At 40.8% G+C, this 10,000-nt stretch overlaps 1 protein-coding gene across 1 annotated transcript in view; it reads right to left on the bottom strand.

Moving 5' to 3' along the window:
• The window catches only part of LOC138865914 (leucine-rich repeat-containing protein AAC1-like), a 68,723-nt gene that overhangs the window by 37 nt on the left and 58,686 nt on the right, over positions 1-10,000 (bottom strand). The window lies entirely within an intron of this gene.

Here is a 10,000-nt window from a genome sequence, read left to right as displayed (position 1 = left end):
AAAGGTGATTTTAATATAATTCTTCAGGTGTGAATATTTATAATGCGTCAGTGACCCTATTGGCAATAAGGTCACTGAGTGCTTCTTTTTATTATTGTTATTATTATATCTATTATTATTGTTGTTATTATTATGTTTATTATTATTGTTGTTATTATTATATTTATTATTATTGTTGTTATTATTATATTTATTATTGTTGTTGTTATTATTATATCTATTATTATTGTTGTTATTATCATATTTATTATTATTATTATTATTATTGTTGTTGTTGTTTTTACTTTATCAGTTCCATTGTTATGATCATCATCATTAGTATTATCCTTATCTTTATCATTGATATCATCATGATTATTGTTGTTGTTGTTATTATTATCATTATTATTACTAACATTATTGATACTGTTATTAAATTTCGTATTGTCATTATCATTATCATTATCATCGTTATCTTTATCATTCTTGTTATTATCATTATTATTAGTATTATTGGTATTATCTTTGTTATCATTATTATTATTATTGTATTTCTTGTTATTATTGTATTTCTTGTTATCATTGTTGTTGTTATTGTTATTGTTATAACTATTATTATTGATGTTGTTTTTGATATTGTTATCATTATTTTTATCACCATTATGATTATCATCATGATTCGTATCATTATCATTATTATTATCATTGTTAACTTTATCATAATCACCATCACCATTATCCTCATTATGATTATTGTTATTGTCGCTATCATCATCACCATCTTTATTACCATTATTATCATAATTACTATTGCTGTTATTAGCATCATCATTGCTATTGTTTTCAGTATCATAATTGCTATTATTATTATCATCATTATATTTATTATCATTATATTGTTATCATTATCATTACTATTATCATTATCACCATCATTATTGTTATTATTGTTATCATTATTATTGTTGCTATTATTGTTGTTGTTATTATTATTGTAGTTATTATTATCATTATTATCATCATTATTACTATTGTTATCATTATTACTATTATTAATAGATACTCTTCTTATCATAAACATTATAGCTGTTGTTATTGTTGTTTTTATTAAACGCGGTTAAAGAATAGAAGAAGAAGAAGAAGTAGAATGATAATAATGATATGGAGGAGGAGGAGGAGGAGAAGGATGAAGAAGAAGAAGAAGAAAAGAAGAAGAAGAAGGAGAAGGAGAAGAAAAAAGAAAAAAAAAAGAAAAGGAAAAAAGGAACAACAAAAACAACAAGAAGAAAACAACAAAGACCATGCAATCAAAAGTGATAGTCTCCAAAATACGAATCCCCATAATGGCCAGACATCAACACCGCATAATAATGGCAGAATTTTGAGAATAAATATTTGAACACTCAAGACCAGCATATCCTGTTCATTCTTTTACGACCCGCTCGCGCATAATTCCGGGTTGTTCAGAGGCGTGTGTTGAACAAGAACTCTCTGTTCGTTGTTCTTTATCACTGTCTGCTATCGGTGTTTTATTTGTTCAACACGAGTGAACATCGACAAGAACGTTGTAAAAGTCTGTAGATTTTAACACTGTTCAGCACGTTCTTCTAAAGTTATGTTCTTAAATGATAATTACGATTTATATTGTCTGCACGATGGACAGTTGTTATTATCATTACTATCATTAGCATTATTATTGTTGATGTTGTAGTTATCATTATTGTTATTATTACTACTGTTGTTATTGCATTTTTAGTAGTAGTAGTACTAATAGTAGTAATAGTAGTAGTTTTTCTAAAGTTATATTCTTCCCTGATATTTACGGGTTATATTGTCAACACTGTGTACTATATCTTTATTATCTTACTGATATGGATATATATTTTCCTTCTGCCTTTGTGTCGTAGTACAATTGTTATTTCCACGATCATATTCTTGTCATCGTCCTAATTACCTCAAAGGCCATCAAACTATAAGCACATCAACGTAAATTCCACTCTATTAGTCATTCATGAGGCTCATTAGCAGCAAACATTAATCATCATTAACCGTCTTAACGACATCATCAACAACAATAAACGTTTGGTTGTTACGGTTAAATACAGTCGGTACGTTACACTATTGTCGGGTTATGTTTTAGCAATAGCATTCCTAGCATACTACATGGAGATGAATAGCCTTGATGTCAATGATCTGCATATCTACGGGTTGCATAATGGTGTATTGTTTGTAGTGACGCGAGCCAGCATTGTTTACGGACAATGGTAAACAACTTTTACTCCATCCCGCTGTATAAATCGTAGCCAATTATATGCGTGTTGTTGCTATGCATTTAATATTTTTGGCAAATATTTCGTCTTTTGTTTTAGATGTAGAATGGATAATACCTTATATGTCTGTTTGTCTCTGTCTGTCTGTCTCTTTCTCTCTCTTTTTCTCTGTCTCTCTCTCTCTGTCTCTCTCTCTCTCTCCTCTCTCTCTCTCTCTCTCTCTCTCTCTCTCTCTCTCTCTCTCTCTCTCTCTCTCTCTCTCTCTCTCTCTCTCTCTCTCTCTCTCTCTCTCTCTCTCTCTTTCTCTCTCTCTCTCTCTCTCTCTCTACTTCTCTCTCTCTCTCTGCTTCTCTCTCTCTCTCTCTCTCTCTCTCTCTCTCTCTCTCTCTCTCTCTCTCTCTCTCTCTCTCTCTCTCTCTCTCTCTCTCTCTCTTTCTCTCTCTCTCTCTCTCTCTCTCTCTCTCTCTCTCTCTCTCTCTCTCTCTCTCTCTCTCTCTCTCTCTCTCTCTCTCTCTCTGCTTCTCTCTCTCTCTCTCTCTCTCTCTGCTTCTCTCTCTCTCTCTCTCTCTCTCTCTCTCTCTCTCTCTCTCTCTCTCTCTCTCTCTCTCTCTCTCTCTCTCCCTTTCTCTCTCTCTCTCTCTTTCTCTCTCTCTCTCTCTCTCTCTCTCTCTCTCTCTCTCTCTCTCTCTCTCTCTCTCTCTCTCTCTCTCTCTCTCTCTCTCTCTCTCTCTCCTCTCTCGCTCTATCTATCTATATAACTATCTACCTACCTCCCTACCTACCTACTAACCTTTTTCTCTCTCCTCTTCTTTACCCACCTCCCCTCCCTCCTCATCCTCCCCTCCTCCCTCCCCATTCCTCCCACTCTTTCTTCTCCGCTCTTCCTCTCCTCCCCCTCCTCCCCACCCACCTTCCACCCCCTCTACTCCCTCCTCCCTTTCCCTTCCCCGTCTCCCCTCCCCACCCCTCCCTCCTTCCTTGGTCCTTTCCCCAGCATAGGAGGTCAAGAGGTCACAGAGCACTGACCCAGCCCCCTGACTTTCTCGAAGCTGAACCATCTGATGAAAATAACACTCTACTGACCACTTATCTGCTACGGCTTGCTTTAATGAGGCAATTGCATCGTTCTTTTCTCTCTCTTTCTCTCTCTCTCTCTCTTTTTTTTTTTTTTGGGGGGGGTAATTAACGTCTTGGGGTACGGGAGGGGTGGGGGTTGTTATTGTTGTTTACTTTTTTGGTGCTTTGTTGTTGGGGGTTGGTGGGGTTGAAGTTTTTTTTTTCTCTCTCTCTCTCTTTCTTTCTCTCCTTTCCTTATCTCTCTCTTCCTCTTTCTTTTTCTTCCTTTCTCTCCTTATCTCGCCCTTCTTCTTTCTCTTTCTTTGTCTGTTTCTCTCTCTCTCTCTCTCTCTCTCTCTCTCTCTCTCTCTCTCTCTCTCTCTCTCTCTCTCTCTCTCTCTCTCTCTCTCCCTCTCTCTCCTTCTCCCTCCCTCCCTCCTCCCTCTCCCTCTCCCTCCATCCCTCCTCTCCCTCCCTCCCTCCCTCCCTCCATCCCTCCCTCCTCCCTCCTTCCCCCTCCCTCCTTCCTTCCCTCTCCTTCCACCTCCTTCCCCCTCCCTCCTCCCTACTCCCTTCTCCCTCTCCTCCCTCCTCCCTCTCCTCCTCCCTCTCTCCTTCTTCCCTCTCCCTTAATAACCAACTCAATCTATCCATCCCAAAAGACACGCGGCCATTACCTGTTTAGGACACGTTTAAGACATGTTCATGAGTTAATTAAAAGGCGAGAGTACGTTGGCTTTGTTGTGTGTAGTAAGCGTAACTTCGCGTGTTCTGAGTCATTGATGGAACGGAGATAAGGGCGGTTATATAAGGGAGTAAGAAGGAGGACAGGGAAGAGAGAGAGAGAGAGAAGAGGGAGTGGGAGAGAGAGAAATGGGAGAAAGAGAGGAGAATGAGAGGAAGAGGAGGGAGGGAGGGAGGAGGAGAGGAGGGAGGAAAGGAGAGGAAGGAGGAGGGAGGGAGGGAGGAGGAGGAGAGAGAGAAATGGGAGAAAGAGAAGAAGAAGAAGAAGAAGAGAAGAAGAAGAGAGAGAGAGAGAAGAGAAAGGGGAAAAGAGAAGAGAGAGAGAGAAGAGAAATGGCAAGATTAGCAGAGAAAGGGAGAAAAAGAAGAAGGAAGAGAATAGATAAAAAGATAAATAAAAAAATCAACTTTGCCTCCACCATCCCTCCAACAACAAAGAAAAGAGATGAGCCTTTATTTTTTCTTTGTCTGTGTGTGAACGAAAGGGGCATAGGAGAGAAAGAAACAGTAAGATATAAAAGAAGAGAAGAAGAAAAAGAAAGAGAAAAAAGAGAAGGAAAAGAAGAGGATAATGGAAATGAAGAAAAGACGAAAGAGTATTACACAAGAAAAAAGAATTAGAAAAAATAAGGAAGAAAAGGAAAGGATAACGAAGAAGAAGAAATGACGAAAGAGTATTACACAAGAAGAAAAACAAATAAGAAAAAAAATAAGCTAAGGAATAGAAAAGAAAGAAGAAAAAGAACAAGAAAAAACAGATAAAAATAAGAATAGAAAAGAAAGAATAAGAATAGTAAGAAGACGATAAAAAATCTTAACCAACCCCAACCACCATATCCGACGCTGTGACGAGAACCACGTAGTCACCCACAAACGACCCTCACCCTTAACAATCCTTCAAGTACGACCTCCCCCTCATCCCGCTACGAGTGTGAGGGTCGTACTCGCTCGTCATCTGCCAGGAAAGGGTTGGAAATTGTAATATCTGTCACCAGTTATCATTAAAGGAGCGAGATAAAGATGATTCATCCTAGTTATCAGAGAAGCTGGCGGTCGGGTCGAAGTTGCAGAGTTGCAATAAGGGGGATGAGGCTGAGGTGCTTTCTCAACACTTCGAGATGCTTCGGTGATGAGGGCGATGCCGTTTGCGCTCCGTGATCGGAAGGTGGAATGAACGGGTGATGAACGTCTGTGGTTGAACTTTTTTTTCTTTTTTTTTTTTTTGTCTCGTAATTATGTTTTTTGTTCGTATGTTTGTTGTTTTTGTTGTTGTTGTTATTGGGTTATTGCTGTTGTTCACTTGTTTTTTTTCTTTCTTTTTTTGGATCGTAATTATGTTTTGTCTTGTTCTTGTTGTTTTTTGTTGTTGTTATTGCTGTTGTTTTCGTTAAGTTCTTGTTTTTTTCTTTTTTTTTGTTGGGATATTGTTATTGTTCTCTTGTCGTTTTGTTAATGTTTTTTTTTTTTTTTTTGCTCGTGTTGGGTTGTACTTGCTGTTCTTTTTGTTGTTTTTTATTTTGTTTCTTGTTCTTGTTTTGATTGTTGCTATTGTTTTTTTATTGTATTTGTTTGTTTGTTTGCATGATGCATTTTTCCTATAAAGGGAATAACATTCATTAAGAACAGACCGTAATGAAAATGGCAATGGAAATAAAGATGATGACAAAGTGGACGATGATGACGATGACGACAAAGAATAAATACTAAAAAAATAGAACAAGATGATAAAATTAAATATACCAAAACCATATAATAAAAATTAAAAAAAACATACACGAAGGGCACAACCAAAAACCACGATAACTCTACGAGAAAAACAGATGACAATAGTTGAAATAGTTACGATAATGAAACTATCATTAATAATTCATCACTGCCTCATTTTCGGACAGCTGCTTGTAAGCTGGTTTGTGCTTTTGCTTTCACTCCTTTTTCATGGTGTCTGTTTACTCCTGCGTGCTTGGGGAGAGGGGAGGGGGGTAAGGAGATAGGTAGGTAGGTAGGTAGGTAGGTAATTGGATGAGTGTGTATGTATGTATGTATGTAGGTAGGTAGAGAGGAGAGATAGAGAGAGGGAGAGGGAGAGAGAGAAAGAGATAAACAGATAAAAAGAGATAGAGAGAGTAAGGAGGAGGAAGAGAGGAGAGGAGAAAGACAGAGAAACAGAAAGACAGACAAACAGTTATGTAAAAGATGTAAAAGTAAAAAAAAAAAAAAAAAACACGCTCACAAACCAGACCTGCCTCACAAAGAGAGAAAAATAAGCGAATAATAGATAAAACCTTCAAATCCCCCTAAGAAATAAGCAAGACAAACGGAAAAGGGAAAATAGACATAACAGGAGATAAAGTCCGCCATGTCTGACCTAAGCCTGAGACGGGGACGAATCTCACTATTTACGAGTTGTGTCTTTGTGCACCGTCGAACAGGTGTTGGTGGGGATTGGGGGAGGGGGAGGGGAGAGGGGGATGTGGTTCACAGATTAGGGAAAGGAAAGGGGGTTAGGGGAGGGAAAGGGGAACCGGGAAGGGAGGGAGAGTATGAGGGAAGGGAAATAGAGAAGGGGAGGGGAAAGGGGGGAATGTGGTTCACAGAATGAGGAGTGGGAAGGGGAAGGGGTGAGGGGAGAGAGGAGGGGGTGTGGCTCACAGAGTAGGAAGGGGAATGGCAAGGGGAGAGGGAGTGGGAGGAGAGAGGAGGGGAGTGTAGTTCACTGAGTAGGGAATGGGGAAGGGGGAGGGGGAAAGGGAGAGAAGATGATGTAATTCAGAAAGAGGTTAATGGGAGGAGGGGGAAAACAGTATATGGTTCACAGAGAGGGGAGTGGGAGAGAGGGAAGAGGGAGAAGGAGAGGGAGTATGAGGGAAGGTGAAATGGGAGAGAGAAGGGCGGGTGTGGTTCACAGAGTGGAGAGTGGGAAGGGGGAGGGAAAGGGACATTTGGTCAAAAAGGGATTTTGGAAGGGGAATGGGTAGAGGAAGATGAGGGAAGGGGGGTGTAGTTCAGAGATTGGTGAGTGGGAAGAGGGACAGAGAGAAGGAGGGATGTGGTTCACAGAGTGGGAAGGTGGAAAGGGGGAGCGGGAAGAGGATGTGGTTCAGAGAGAAGGGAATGGGAGGGAGGGGGTGATGTGGTAGATGGTTCAAGAAAGGGGAATGGGGGGAGGGGAGAGGGAGAGGATGTGGGAGGGAAATGGGAGGGGAAGGGGAAGATAGACGTGGTTCACGGAGTAGGGAGTTGGAAGGAGAAAGGGGGAAGGGGAAGGGGGAGGAAGGGGGAGATGGATGTGGCTCACAGAGAGGGGAAAGGAGGGGTGAGTGGGGGGAAGGGAAGGGGGAGAGAGAGAGGATGTGGGAAGGGTAAATGAGAGGGGGAGGGAAGATAGACGTGGCTCACAGAGTGGGGAGTGGGAAGGGGAAAGGGGATGTTGAAGGTAGAGGGGGTGTAAAGAGGAGAGGGAAGGGGAGGGAGAAGGAGAGGGATGTGCTTCAAAGAGAGGGGAATAGGAGGATGAAAGGAGAGGAGAAGGGGGTATATGTTTCGCCGAGAGGGGACTGGGAGGGTCTCATAAATGGGGGGCGAAGGTAGGGGGTAGGTATCCTCAGAAATGGGGTAGGGGGAGGGGGAAGGGGAAGGAAGAGGGGTAGGAGGGAGGAGAGGGGGTAGGAGGGAGGAGAGGGGGTAGGAGGGAGGAGAGGGGGTAGGAGGGAGGAGAGGGGGTAGGGGAGGGAAGAGAGGGGTAGGAGGGAGGAGAGGGGGAGAGGTATGGGGAAGAGGTTGTTATCAAAGGCGAGTGGTTCTCCTAAGATTCAACAATGGTTCTATTCTTGAAGGAAGGCTAATACGACTTCATAAAATGCAAGATTATGAAAATAAAAAAGACATAATGGAAGTAACTTCATATAAAGCTATAACATCTTTCTCCCATTTTCCAATACAAAAAAATGAAAAAAAAGGGAAAGAAATAAAAGCAAAATATGAATAACATCTAAAAAAAGAACCAAAGATGAGAGAAAAAAATAAAATGAAAAAGAAAAAGCAAAATATACAATAAAAAGAACCATCTTAAAGAACTAGAAAAAATATCAATAAAAGTAAAAGGAAAAATAGAAAAAAAATAGACAAACGAAAAATAGAAAAGCCTAACATATACACCGTAAAAGAACCAAAAGAAAAAAATAGAAAGGATTAGAAAAAAAAGGAATGACAACAAAAACAAAAGCAGGATCCAAAACCAAAAAAAAAAAAAAAAAAAAAAAATGTACACCATGAAATCCTCAAGACGAGAACACAGCCTCCCCCAAGATTCATCCCGAGGAAAAGAATCTGTTTAACACGAAGCAAGTATTTGATTAAGAATCCAATGGGTTATTTATCGCAGACCTGACGCCGCCCGACTGCATGCTAAACACACAGCTTATAAGGCAACGGGGAATGTGGCAACTTATTATCAGGAGGCGAGATGGTTGCTAACTTTCCCATATGGAAGTCTGGGATATTTTCATTATTATTGTTATTATTGTTGTCTTCTACTTTTTCTTCTAGGGGTCTTTTATTCTGTTTATTCTTCAATTTGTTCGTTTTTTTGTTAATTATTTACTCTTATCGTAACTGGATGTTAATTTTTTTTTTATCTTCTGGTTAGAGGCGAGTGTAAGGGTACATAAAGATGCCTTGTACTCTCTCTTTCTCGTCTTCACTCTCTCTATTTTCTATCTCTTTATCTATCTACCTGTTGATCTCTGTCTCTCTTAATCTCTCTATCTATCTATCTATCTATCTATCTTCTCCCTCTTCCTCTCCCTCTCCCCCTCTCTCTCTCTTGCTCTTTCTCTCTCTCTCTCTCTCTCTCTCTCTCTCTCTCTCTCTCTCTCTCTCTCTCTCTCTCTCTCTCTCTCTCTCTCTCTCTCTCTCTCTCTCTCTCTCTCTCTCTCTCTCTCTCTCCCCCCCCTCTCTCTCTTGCTCTCTCTCTGTCTCTTTCTATCTATCTATCTATATATCTATCTATCTCCTTCTATCTTTCTATCTATCTCCTATCTATCTATCTCCTTCTCTCTCTCTCTCTATCTGTCTCCTTCTCTATCTATCTATCTATCTCCTTCTCCCTCTTCCACTTCCTCTCTCTCTCTCTCTCTCTCTCCCTCTCCCTCTCCCTCTATCTATCTCTCGATCCATGTCTCTCTAGGCAACTATCTATCTATCTATCTGTCCATCTACCCATCTATCTATCTATTCTCCCTCTCCCTCTTGTTTGTATGAATCTCTCTCTCTCTCTCTCTCTCTCTCTCTCTCTCTCTCTCTCTCTCTCTCTCTCTCTCTCTCTCTCTCTCTCTCTCTCTCTCTCTCTCTCTCTCTCTCTCTCTCTCTCTCTCTCTCTCTCTCTCTCTCTCTCTCTCTCTCTCTCTCTTCTCTCTCTCTCTCTCTCTCTCTCTATCTATCTATCTCCTTCTCTCTTCCACTTCCTCTCTCTCTCTCTTTCTTTTCTCCCTCTCCCTCTCCCTCTCTCTCTCTCTCTCTCTCTCTCTCTCTCTCTCTCTCTCTCTCTCTCTCTCTCTCTCTCTCTCTCTCTCTCTCTCCTATCTCCCTCTCCCTCTCCCTCTCTCTCTTTCTCCTTCTCTCCCTCTCCCTCTCCCTCTCCCTCCCTCTCTCTCTCTCTCTCTCTCTCTCTCTCTCTCTCTCTCTCTCTCTCTCTCTCTCTTCCTCTCTCTCTCTCTCTCTCTCTCCTCTCTCTCTCTCTCTCTCTCTCTCTCTCTCTCTCTCTCTCTCTCTCTCTCTCTCTCTCTCTCTCTCTCCCTCTCTCTCTCTCTCTCCTTCTCTCTCTCTCTCTCTCTCTCTGTCTCTCTCTCTCTCTCTCTCTCTCTCTCTCTCTCTCTCTCTCTCTCTCTCTCTCTCTCTCTTTCTCCTTCTCTCTCTCCCTTTCCATCTCCATCTCTATCTATCTATCATTCCAT

This window comes from Penaeus vannamei, chromosome 23 (assembly GCF_042767895.1).
Source record: "Penaeus vannamei isolate JL-2024 chromosome 23, ASM4276789v1, whole genome shotgun sequence".
Lineage (NCBI taxonomy): Eukaryota > Metazoa > Arthropoda > Malacostraca > Decapoda > Penaeidae > Penaeus > Penaeus vannamei.
This window is presented reverse-complemented; position numbering and strand designations above follow the sequence as displayed.